Genomic DNA, 13,948 nt, shown 5'->3' with positions numbered 1-13,948 from the left:
TCATTATCATACATTACTCCTATAGTCAGCGACCCCCTCTCTTTGTAACACACCATGCCCTGGCGATTGCTATGATATCTTCCCAAGGATTATCTACCTAGTCCAGAATGTTCCACAGAACGGAATGTTACCACAGCGTCAAATTTTCCAAGTTTATTGTTTAAAAAAGCCTTGCTAAATTCTCTAGGAGTGAAAGTTTTAATTTTCGGATGTAGGGATTTAATTTCTCCATATTCAAGAGTTACAACTTCTTTCGCGCCAGCCTCCAATGCGCATGCCTCAACCCATGGATTCTCAGACCCTATGACTAAGACACGCCCATCTTTGATGCCAGGAACATGCTGCATTCCATCTCTTAACGCGTTTGTTTCGTAAATTCCGTAATTTCCTCCTAAAGTCCCTCTCTTTGCTAGAGAGACCTTTTGTTCTACGTTTGCTTTTGTCCACACTGGGGTTCTAGCCTTTTGGGCAAAGTATGGATTATTAAAGTAATAATCTGATACTGGCAGCCGAAAATTCATTGTAAAATCCTTGAGAAGTTTTTTGGGAATCTTTTTTGGTGCCACTTTTAAACCATGCCCTTTATCAATGTATTCATTTCTGAAGATTGCTATACAGTTTATTGGTGCTGTAATATGGTTGAAATACGGACCCGGAGTGCCAGGCCGTGACGTATTGCATAGTTGCCCACAGTCGCTTCGTATTACTTCTATTTCGGCATACGGTATACCATCAGGACCTATAGGAAGAGGATTGTATTTCCTGTAGGTTTCTGTTCGTGGAACAGGATCGAAGATTGAAAGGACTTTTATGTACTGATCCCAATGCCTTCCACACGAAAAAAATGAAAGTGGCCACAATAAGAATTCCCAGCAAGTTGCGTTTGTTTCTTGAGCCTACTATGATGGTTGCCATTCTAAAATGGAAAGGAAAATGATTGAAACATGGTTTTAGTTAGGTCTTTTGTGCCTTATTGTGTATAGATTCCATGCTACCTGGTATATCAAAGGTAAATATTCTTGGTTCTTAAATGTACCAGACTATATATAGATCGAAAAGTACATGTTTATTGATATTACATGAAGCTGAGGTTTAAAAATATCTTTTGCTAAATATTAACGTTTCCTACCCTGTTTGCCTTTACTTTTTATTGATTTAATTTAAACAATAAAATGCTTTCTTTGTTTGTTATTACAGGAATTAAAGTTCGCAGCTTTTGCAGAAAAAATACATAACCCGCGTAAGTTTATATTTATACCTGTTTAAATAATCATTCAAAGTAGGATTAAAAAGATTAATTGTTGTATTAATGATGCGAACGTCTTTATACGTTTCATTGATGGAACAGCCGCTGATCAAGAAATCTGTACAGGCGACATGCCTAATGTAGTTCATGCAGTGATTAACGCAATGGGTTTCTTAAGAAATAAAGGAGAAAATATTCAGTGGATGTAAATATATGGTGTTGAATTTTTATTTACAGGTTCTTTTGCTGCTTGAGATTTTAAATCATACTTTGTTGAGGCATGCAGTATGGTGGGATTTATTTATATATGAAACTGATGTTAAATTTATCCGTGCACATACCCATAACATTTATAAACACGATGTTGTATATTCACATCAGGGGCTAGTTTCTCAAAAAGGCCTACGTCCAGTCGTAAGCTTAGTCCGGACTAAATCAGTGACTAAACCCGAGAATCGGACTAAGTAGCGTTTCACAAAAAGGCAGAGACTTAGTCGAGACTAAATTTGGGTTTAAATCTAGGCCTGCTCGTGAGTAGGCGTAAGTGTTTAGTCTGTACACACAGTGGGAAAAAAGGCATGCGTTTTAATCATAAAGAGTTAAAAGAATGATTATTTTATACGTATACGATGTAAAACCTATTCATATACATGTACGAGGGTTGATCCAAAAGTTCGTGGAATTTCTTTCTAAAATTTTAGCGTGATTAAATAAAACCAAACAATAGGCATATTCATAATATAGAGTCATAATGCAACAGTATTGGAAAATTTCACCACTTTCCAATTACCATTAGTCACACCAGCTTTCTGAAAATGGGTTGTTGTGAAACCTGGGGGAGACTTCGACGTAATGTCAAGTTGGTAATGTCACGTCATGTTATAGAAGCATCTCGCTCTTATGTCCAATTCGAATACGTAGTTCTACAAAATGCTGCCCTTCTCTCTATTTTTTTTTCTCAAGAAAAGCCTGGGTATCCTCTCGCACCAACTTATCTTCATTTTTTACCCATATTTCCATATGATGTTCTAATTTCAGTAGCAATGCCAAGAACAGTACGGCAGCCGACAACGTCCATTAGCGCTTTTAATTTGTCTAGGGGGATATACACTTAAAACAGACCCCCAAATAGCGACCACACCGTTAATGATCGTCCATGGAAGTTCTATTTTTCTTTAATTTCTTATGCCACCTGAAAACCAGTAACTAAATGCATTTTTCCCAAGCCTATGTTAATAATATACGCGTTTAAGATAGAGTGATCCCGGGATTTTCACAAAAAGGATGACTTTACCGAACTTTGACGTTGTCTATCAACTTAAAGATGAGCAAAAAATCATCAACTTATAAATAAAATATCCAGTAAAATCAGTAAAACTCTCACACAAAGGTTTATAAAAGATCAAGCAATTGTAATAATGACAAAATTTTCGTTTTATATACCACATAGCGTGGTTTAATTCTTATTTCACGTATTAAGAATTTAAATGAAAATAAACGCGTTTATGTCGCCCCTGCATTTCCAAACAACCGTTTCTATGGCAACTGCCATATAGTTACTATCAGAGATATTTAAAATGTTTTTTAATTTAAAATATTCATCAAGTGTCTATATTTTCCTTTGTAATTTTCAACCAATTCCACTTAAAAATAAGTTAAATTATGAAGAAATTCCACGAACTTTTGGATCAACCCTCGTACATTAATATATATCATGCTAAAATTCGTGAAAATTCTTATAGCATACTGTATTATGAAGGAAAATAGAAAGGTAGTTAAATCCATCGAAGATGCAGACTTTTTCCGCAAAAGGTGGTATGAACTAGAAATTTTTAAGTAAGAATTTTGAATATAAGTTGGGTAAGATTTTATAAAATAGAGCCAGAATTTCTTCGTAGTGGGTTAAGGGGGGGGGGGGGGGGGTCAACCCTACCGTTTTTATTGCAGTTATGTGTTTTCTGCATAAATAAAGCTGTGCAATTTATGGACTGACTTCAACTTTCAACTCTTTTCGGCTGAATATTTTGATCACCAAATTAACTGTACTCACCACCACCCTCATCTCCTTCCCCATTTACTTTTTAAAAACGATGCTACATGCTGTAGGTCCTGTCATATACAAATTTTAATTGAAAAATTCAAATTTTTGTAGAGGACAGGTTATCACGATGAAATTTTATTGATCTAAAAGATTTTTCTAGTTTCTGAAATTAAGCTTATGTTTCATGTTTTTATGTCATATACAAATTTTAATTGAAAAATTCAAATTTTTGTAGAGGACAGTCCAGTAATTTTTTGTTGTTTGAAATGGATAATGTTTCAATAAAATCCTCAAACAATATCCGTTTTTATACTAGTATTTTAAATAACGAAAAAATTTTTCGGTAACTATGCCATCAACCGAGTTTATGTACTTTAACGTAAGTTAATGTATCTTTGATTCTCTCTTTTAATTGCATGTAATTAAATATTATATCAATAGAAAATAATTTAAATTTAAATTTAAATTTGTTAAATGTTCCAGTATTATAATTAAAGTATTCAGTCCATAATACTGTCCATTCCTATTTCACTGGAGTCACTATCGGGAGGTGAGATGTGTAGATGAGTCTATTATTTTGTCGTAAAGAGGTTTTTGATTCATTGTCAATCTATCACGTATCTCGGACGAAGTTTGCCTAAAAAGGGTTTTTTTGATAGATTTTTGAACAGAAAAATAATTTATATTATATTTGAAATAAAACTACTCATATAATAATGGTGATAATAAAGTGTTGTAAAATGTTTTATTGTGAATGTAAATCGCGACTTTTTAATATCTTTAAGTCTAGATTACATCTTCAATAAACATTCTTCATCTATAAAAAAATAATAATGTATGAACATATCCTCAATAGAAATTGAAAAGGAATGGATAGATTTAAGGAAAAGATGGTGATGTTGAAATTAGTACCTTTCCCGATCTAAATGAATCTGATTTGAAAATATTGAAATTTAAAATTCAAATGGAGAAATTTATGAAAATTACTAGATTTCTTGTCTGTAATATGGTTCACAAGAATTATAGATTTAAGACTAATTTAGCTTTTGCAAGCCATCATTGATTCTGCAATTGCTATTTATAGGTACGTATTTTTAAATGGACTATGATAAGATAATTTTATTTCCAATTTTGGGCCCAGAAGGCATAAAGGTTTCTTACAATGACAAGATAGAAAGTTCTAAAAGAAAGGTTATAGTAAACATATACAAACATAAACACACATACACACACATGTATATATCTGATATAATATTACAAGTAACTGGACATGTAGATGCAACAGTTGGGGTTATCAAATTATTAATTAACATGCAATCAAAATCAATATTATCAATATACATATATCCCAGTTTACAAATAAATATGTGTCTATAACATTATTTATGAAAACTCATGGCATTATGCCTTATTTTGAAGGCTTTGACAAGATATTCACTTAGCTTTGTAATAATTAGATTATCTTCATTAGACATTAACCAGAGAAATTTGTCTCCTTTTGATAATAATATGAAATTTTTGTTTAGTAATGAGATATCACGAAAAAAATTATCTCTCTCCTCAGTATATAATGGGCATTCAGTAAGAAAATGATATTCATCTTCTATATTGTTTTGGTTACACATTAAACATATTCTTTTGTTTCTATCTAAGGGGATTCTTTGACCAGCATTATTTTTTACAGATTCATATCTGCCTTTTTCAATTCTTAGGTCATGAGCACTTATTCTAAATCTGCAAATGGATTTTCTTATTTCATGAGATTTAATGTACATATATTTTTCCATTATAAAATTTTCTTTAAACATAAAATAAGTAGTAAGTTTTCCAGATTCCAGTCCCTCTTCACGTTTCATTTTCCAATATTGTAGGAAGTGTTTTTTCAAATGTTTTCTTAACTTGTTTTTTTAAAAATGTGTTTTTGTATGTTTTACATTCTGGTAATGAGAGATTAATTTTCTTACTATAATAAATTACATTTTTGTACCAGCAGTTAATATTGCCTTGATTAAGGTTATATTTTCTGTATATGCTTTATGTAACAGGGAAGATTCTGGACTTGATTGCAACCTATGCCAGTATAATAAGATGTTTTGAATAATTGAAAAATACATAAGGTATCTTTCCAGTTCAGAAATTATCGCAATATTAGTACTTTTCTTCCCAGCTTCCAATAGATATTTACAAAATTTGATATTTAAGCTTTCTGCCTCCCACTCTTTAAAAATATCGTATAAATGTTTGTTTTTATCTTGTATGCGTGCTGTAAGGGTTCCCCAAATGGACTATGTAAATTATTATATCGATATCAATGTAATTCTACGTGTCCAAAATACTAGTATTGTAAATACACACAGTAGGTATATGCATGTATCAACTGAAATGCCAGTATGTCTAATTCGTAATTAATAAATGGACTGATGATTATAAAATTAAGACAACTGATAATTTTTCTTCAAAATTCTCTTATCCATGTTTTAATGATTATCATTATCATATATATGATTTTAAAATTGTTAAATTTTCACAGTCCGCCTATGGGTCGGGGGCTCCGGTCCTTCACTCTCTCTGCGTAAAGTATTTTAACTTCAGAAAAACTTACCTGAGATACTGGTTCCCCCCCCCCCCCACGACTTTCAAATATATTGCTACGAGCCTGTTCCAACCTCATGCCATATAATTTAAGGCTTTTACTCACAAGAAAACTTCTTTTTATTCCAAATTTTGACAAGTACGTATAATACCGGGTATACACGTTTTTATTTTTCTATAGTATATATTTCACTTTTAAAATTAATCTTAGCATACCAAAATACATATAACTATTTAATATAAAAGTTGTGGTTGTAGAGGGGGAGGGGGTTGTTTCCAAAATAATAACAAAAGATTTGCTAAATCAATATTTTTGTGCGAGTGTGGGCCCCTAACCCGACCCCAATCTGCCCCTTTTGTCAAGATTTCTGAATTCGCTAATACTAGCTAGTATGTAAATGCTTTAATCTTGAAAATACAGATAGATTCGCATATTATATTTGTTTGAAAGCCGATGAAAAGCCAGGGAAAATTCGTGCTTTTTGTGCTTCACTTTTTAAAAACAGGTTTAATTGTGATCCGCCGCATGTTATTGTACTCTCTAAACCAAATAAAATACGATCTGCGCATGCTTAGTACCTAGCGGAAAGGTCTTAGTCTTGGGCCAAGTCTTACGCCGTTTTCTGAAACGTGATTTAGGCCCGACTAAATTTTGGCGTAACTTTCTTAGTCGGACTAACTTAGGCCCAAATCTACGACTTTTTGAGAAACGAGCCCCAGAGCGTGGGTATTACTAGACTAAGTGAGCATTGACTCAAATATTGCTTGTTTTGTTCTTGTATATGTATGTGTCTCCTAATAGATCATCTGACAAAAATCTACTGAATTAATTCAACCACTTAATCCGTTTCTAAAAGTCATAGAACAGATCTAGTTATGCAAGTACCCCCCTCCATTATGTTAAATCCCGCTATATAAATACTGAACGGAGATTATAGTCATCTACATTCATTCCTTTTGACAGATGAGAAAGATGAACAGAGTCCTTAAGCTACCAATTGTTTTCACACTGAAATTGACATTTATTAAAAATGAATATACTCGAAGAGATAGTATAAAATAGACTCTAGTTCTCTACCAGTTCTTAAAGTTATTTAAAACAACATCTAGAAAAAAATAGACTCTAGTTTTCTTCTAGTTCCGAAGGCTATTTATTCAGAAAAGAAACTTTCGTTCTTTTTTAGCTCCGAAGGGTATTATCAAAAAAGGTACTGTTTCCTACCAATTTTAGATCCATTCAACCAATGAAAAAAGTATATATATAAATATAACTATAATATACAGAAAGAAAGAAAGCTAGTTCATGATGAAATGTCTTTCGTTATACTTAGTGTCAAATGTCAAGTTAATTTGCCTCTATCGTCTATAGCCGGTAAAAAGCCAGTAAAACATCAAAATATGAAATGGATGTTGCAGACTTTGTGGTCTTTTTTATCAAGTTCATCTAGATTTATCAAGATGGCATGAATGGGTGTAACTTCATTGAAAAGACAGCGTTGTTAAGTGTAGAGGTGAATGCTTTCATTTAAAAATTCTGTCTTAAATTAAATTGCTAATATTTTGGCAGTTTTAAAGTTACTTATTACTAATAAGTATTGGCCCATAGTATAACTGACATTTACTTTGATTTTATTCATATAAGGGATTAATAATGTCATATTTCATTTGTAAAAATATCTATGTAATTAAAACATGACAATCGTTGATTTCGTGAAAATACATGAAATTTATTTCTACAATAAATCAGAGCATTTGATGCTTTAAAAGAAATCTTTCCATTTTTTTTATATACAAAATATATGATTTTGAAAAATGACTCGTGGTAGATGATGAAATGCAAAGTTTAACAATTGATTAAGAACTTGTGGGAATAATAACTGCTAAATTAAAGAACAAAAATTCTTCTTAAATCAAGAATGTGATGTGTGCTAGACCTTAAATATATGGCTACAGATACATGGACGAAAAGGTAAAAAGAATCTGATTGACAGATAATCAAATGCATGATAGTTTTTTTCAGTTTCACTGTCGAAAGAGAACATTTAATAAAGGTATTTGAAACTTTTACATGTAACTAGTATTCGCTAAAATTTGGTTGCTGAATCTTAAAATTATGTAAGATTAATTCCTTTTAGTGTTTAGTAGGTACAAGTTAATGTCATATAAAGGTAACATTAGCATCGTTAGCTTCTTTACCCTCAAAACAAAAGGACTCAATCGTATAAAGAGATGAGAATTGTTCCAAAGTCACATAATTTTTAATAAATAACAGAAATACAAGGAAAATGTATCTAAGTTCAGTGTTGACAAAATAAAAAGAAAAATATGAATAAAAAAACTAAATACTTGATGCTGAAGCATTCATTTCTGCCTCAACTCCAGTTTTAATATTCTGATATTGTTAAATAAAAATACAACCTATATTTTACAATACAAGTTTTGTCAAACGTAAAGCCCGGAAAACGTTAGATAGGTCAGACTAAAGCGACCTCTAAACATGGATTATAGGTCAGAATAAATCCTGCTTTAGAGCACTTACTCGGTTTCACATGGGAAATAGATACCTAAGATCCAGGATCAAAAAAGAAAAAAACAAAACAAAACAAAAACAAACAAACCCTGGAACACGGAAGTGCATACCTACAGGCAACTAGGACTGCAATTATGGATGTACATTTATTTACTAGACCTGCTTCTGAATATTTGACTAAATTTTATCTCTTTAGCTTTGTATACATTCTTATATGCATAATCCATGCTAGAGAGAATTAATGTATTTTCACTATATAATCAATAGAGCACCACCCTAACACCAGAACCCTTGACCAAGGGGCCATGGCATTCATAATTTTGGAAGAGAAATTCTTGTTCATCATAACTTTGTACTTGTTAAGTTTATTAGGTACACAGGAGCAGAGAAGAAGATTTTCAAAGAATTTATAAACTTCACTATATAATCAATAGAGCCCCGCCCTAACACCCAGAACCCTAACAGTTTGACTGCCTGATGTCCAGGAGTAAAGAAGAAGATTTTTACAGATTGCACTCTATTTAGTTATTTGGCCCCACCCCAGGGGGACAGGGGCCATGAAATTCATAATTTTGTTCCCCTTCACCCATAGGTGCTATATGCTAAAATTGGTTAAAATTGGTTCAGTGGTTTCAGAGAAGTGAAAATGTTCAAATGCTAACGCACGACGAACGACGACGGACGAAAACGGATAGCAATAGGTCAACTGAGTTTACTCATGACCATGGAGGAGCATGTTAACTCTACCAGTTTTGTCTGTCTTATACATTTTCCTCACATTCCAATGTCCACATCTGGTTTTGGTTGTCTTCAGGCCTTTCTCATATAAAAAAATATGAAGGCAAAATACCACATAAAAGGCGGTCACTCTGAGGAGACGGGGGTTTTAAAATACCGAAAATGATAAAGAAAATTCAAACAAAGCCTTTTCTTTTTCCAAGGAAAATGATTGGAATATATTGTCGTAAAATTATTTTTCTGGTAACTCTCCTACATTAGGCAGCTAACAAACAAGAAAAACCAGTTCAACATCTCGAAGTTCACTCTCCCAAAACAAAACAAAAAATTAGATGACACATTACCCTCAAAACAAAAGAACTCATTCGTATAAAGAGATGAGAATTGTTCCAAAGTCACATAATTTTTAATAAATAACAGAAATATAAGGAAAATGTATCGAAGGTCAGTGTTGACAAAATAAAAAGAAAAATATGAATAAAAAACTAAATACCTTGATGCTGAAGCATTCATTTCTGCCTCAACTCCAGTTTTAATATTGTTATTTTTAGACAGCAAAGCACCCCTTACAAACCATTGTTCTTTACCATTGGAAGACCAATAACAATAATTTCTACAAATTGATACTTAATATCCTAATGACCTTATTGACCTAGCCTAATTAAAATATTACAAATAATTAATGTTTGGCGTACTTGTCATGGCCATTTATTCACATTTTTTGCAACAAAACAACAAAATATGCGTTTTGTATACACAAACAACTCAAAGCAGTAAACCACCTTGACCCAAGGGACCTGGAAAAAACAGTGCCCCATGGAGGTGGCATTCTCTGCAAAATTCTGCCAAATGAACCACAAAACATATTTTTTGTGGGTCATCCGAAATCTAGGCGGTCAATTTTGCATTCACCAATACAAATACATATTTATCAATTTAACAAACCAATAATTGTATACAATTCAATTTTCAAATATGCAACTTCACAACTTCAATGATTGGCCATGACAAGACTTAACAAGTACATGTGGGAGTAGTAGGATAAAATCTGTCAGTGGTTGACAAAAACACCCCCAGAGCATTTCTTAAAGAATTCACAAACAAGTCATTACCCAAGTCTGACAAGTGTACACCATCTTTGCGAAAAAGGGCTACATGTCTTTTTAAAATATCAGGATGTTTAATGGAGGCCCCACAGATTTTCTTAACAACAAAAGTAGCAAGTGCAGAATTGATTCTTCTTCTCCAATTTTCTCCAATTGTTAAAAGACAAACCAATTACTTCGGGTAAAATATGAGACAAACAATAACTGTCTTTGGCATTAATTGTGAAATATTTACAATGGTAGATTTCATGTACATTTGTAAACCCTTCAACGTATTATGCGCAATATCATTGCCACCACAGTGTATTACTAGGATTGTTGGTGGGTTATTATCTTTTAATTTCTTTTGGATAGTTGGATAAAGCTGTGACATACCCCTTATTCCATGCCAAATTATCCTATGTGATTCAAATCCCAGGTTGTTAAGCATTCTCTGTTGGGCATATTTCTGAGCCCAAAATATCAAAGATGAACCAATGATCCATATGCAATCTGAAATGATTTTGAACAAAATAAATTTGCATCTAACTTATTAAACAATTGGCCTTATATATGACTTGTAGGCAGCAGAATTCCATCAATTTTTGATTTCAATACCATTTAAATACAGATGTGTGGCCCCACCAATTCTAAAAGAATGAATTTAAAAACCGAATATTAAAAAATGATAAACATTTATTGAGCATTGTAGAAAACTGATAAAAGGCTTGGAGTTGAAATGCACAAAAAATTTTGTAGTTGAAATTGTCTGACGCATTGCAAGAAATTTCTGCAGTATTGTAAACAAAATTAATGACTGGGCATGCTTTGGAACTTTAACTGCTGAACCCCTGTGCATTTGATCAAATCAGTAGACTAACATGGTCTTGTAATAACTGAACACTATCAGATTGAAGGTCTACTACTTCACTGACTCTAAGCAATGCAAAAAATGCTACTGAATAGGCACATTGAAATAATGTTGCCTCGTATAAAGAATGTGCAACATATGGCAAGGTATTTATGATACATAATAAGTGCAAGGTAATAGGCCTTCTAATATCACTAGACACAGTAATTTTGTAACCAGTAAGCAGTTTTTTAATTAAAAATGACTACCACCATGAATGTTTATAAAAAAGCAGAGAAGATAACACTTGAAAAAGGCGCATTTTTTCTCTGACATGTGTGCAACAAAATTGATGACATGGTCAACAGGTATACAATTGTGGAAAAGAGTTATCTACTCTAAATCTAATAAAGGTTTGAATGCCCTGCCTATAAACTTTGTTTGTATTGTCCGAAATGCTAGCATCTACCAGGTTCTCTACAGTTGATGAATAATTTGCCAAAATTGCATAGGAACTGGACAGGGATAAGGCCGAGCCCCAGGAGCCAGCTGATGGAGCCTCGAAAACTGAAAACGACATTGCCTTATCATTCTTAATACTTTATGTACATTTGATTTGAATATTATTCTGCAATGTTTTGAGTCAACAAAACCATAACTCTCTTATTTTTTGAAATTATGTGAACAAGTGCTAAATTGTCTACATGTAATAGCAATTTATTAGAAGCTATTTTTCTGCCCAAATAACAATACCTAACAATATTGGAATGAGCTCCAACAAAGTAATATCCTTCTTTATCTCCTGAACCAACTTGCCGGCCAAGCTAACACACTCCATTCATCGCCAAAAACAACACCACACCCAACACCCTGAACTGTCTGTATAAAATTGCAACATATCACTATCTGACCAATCTACTGATGGAAACCGAGTTAGTCCATTAAAATTTTGCAGAAATGCAACCCACATCTGAAGGTCCAACTTAATCTCATTAGATATTCTAATCAAATGAAAAGACCTATCAACACCTTGTAGTGCCCCGTAAATTCTCCTACAAAATGCCCTACCAGCCGGTAGTGCTTTTACAACAAAGGCAAGTGAACCAACAAGCGATTCTAATTCTTTGTTTGTGACTTACTACACTGAACATACTTTATCTTTTCCAACAATTCATCCACTTTTTCTTTTGGAACAAAAATTGTCTCTTCAACAGAATCTATTCCTAACCCTAAAAATGTTAATTTTGTACAAGGACCTTGAGTTTTTTCTGGTGCAATTGGAACTCCTAAAAATTGACTCAGTTCTTGAAAATGATACATTAATTCTCTGCATTCACTAGAATTCGCTGATCCAGCAAAAAAGAAATCATCTAAGTAATGAACAATGCCATCCTTTTGTGACCTTTTCTAATTCCCAATGTAAAAATGATGAAAATTTTTCAAACAGTGAACAAGATACTGAACACCCCATTGGCAAACACTTGTATATAATATGAATTATTAAACTTAAAACCTAGCAGACAAAATTCCTGAGGATTGATTGGTAAAAGCCTAAATGCACTAGAAATATCCATCTTTGCCATAAGGGCCCCTTTTCCTTTGTTTTGAATTATGTTAATTGCATCATCAAACGAAGCATAGCTGACAGTACAATCTTGTTGATCTATGTAATCGTTAACACTTTAACAAAAACCCTTTCTCAAAACTCTGCCCTAATATGTTGGCAACTTTTCTGTCAGGATAATTTATTAATAATTTGTGAAGATTGTTGGTTTTAATTGGAGAATGGCCTAAATCCCATAACTCATTGTGTAGGTCTTGGTGTGGGAATCTTGTGCTGTATTTGTTTGAATTGTTATTCTGGGAAGATCTGCAATGTAAAGAAGGATGTGAACCATTACATTTCACACAAATATGCAAAAACTTGCAATTGTGTTTTTCGCAAACACCCTGAAAATTGTAAAAGTAACATTTAAATTGTTTGGGGGGGATTCTGACTATAATTTTGTACAGTGGGCTGCATATAAAACAACCAAAGTTCAGCATCAACCGAACCCCAGTTAAGATTTGAATCAAATGATTTTTTCATAAACTGGATGTCATAATCCCTCCAACCATAAGACGTAGGTGAACACTATTTTCTATATATAACGAAATAAATTTATAGCTTGTGCAGAGTGCTTGGCCAGTAAATTGAGGCAAAAATTAAAAAGGCATCAGTCCATTGTGAAATAGACATAATTTTTTCATCTTTGTACTTAGGTTTAACCTGAATTAAACCATCAAGATAAACAATATGATGCTGTATATCTGAAACTGGCTCTTTGATCAACAGTTTACTCAAAGCGAATACTCGTTATTCCAAATTTTTTCTTTCAATGTTTGAGAGACATGAGCTCCAAGCATTGATGCTACACTCTGAAAAGGTGTAGGCCTATCTATTTATACCTGTTGTAGTGCTAGTTGTTGGCACAGGCAACTGCGCTCCAATGGGTACAATCATGCACAACAGTTTGTCTGCAGTTGGTAGACAGGCTGTAAGGGTACTGATTGAACAAGCGATTCTTGGCTGAAAGTTCTTGTTGGCACTGACATAGAATAGTGACTGGTGACTGATGTCATTATTTTTATGCTTGGGTGGTCACCGTGGAGGCTACAATACTATGTGCCGCAGAAGTCCTAGATACTGGGCGGGCATATGGGCTTTTGGCCTTCGATGCCCTGGTTTTATTGGCTCGCAACATGGCTCATAAAACAAAAGAAATGTCATTTTAATTCCATTTAAAATTTAACATTTTTTTTTTTTTTTTTTTTTTTAAATTGTAATATTCCTATTATTTATTTAAATATAATGCAAGCACAAATT

Source organism: Saccostrea cucullata, unplaced genomic scaffold (assembly GCF_032062105.1).
Source record: "Saccostrea cucullata isolate Sc308-1 unplaced genomic scaffold, CSIRO_AGI_Scuc_v1 ctg568, whole genome shotgun sequence".
Lineage (NCBI taxonomy): Eukaryota > Metazoa > Mollusca > Bivalvia > Ostreida > Ostreidae > Saccostrea > Saccostrea cuccullata.
This window is presented reverse-complemented; position numbering follows the sequence as displayed.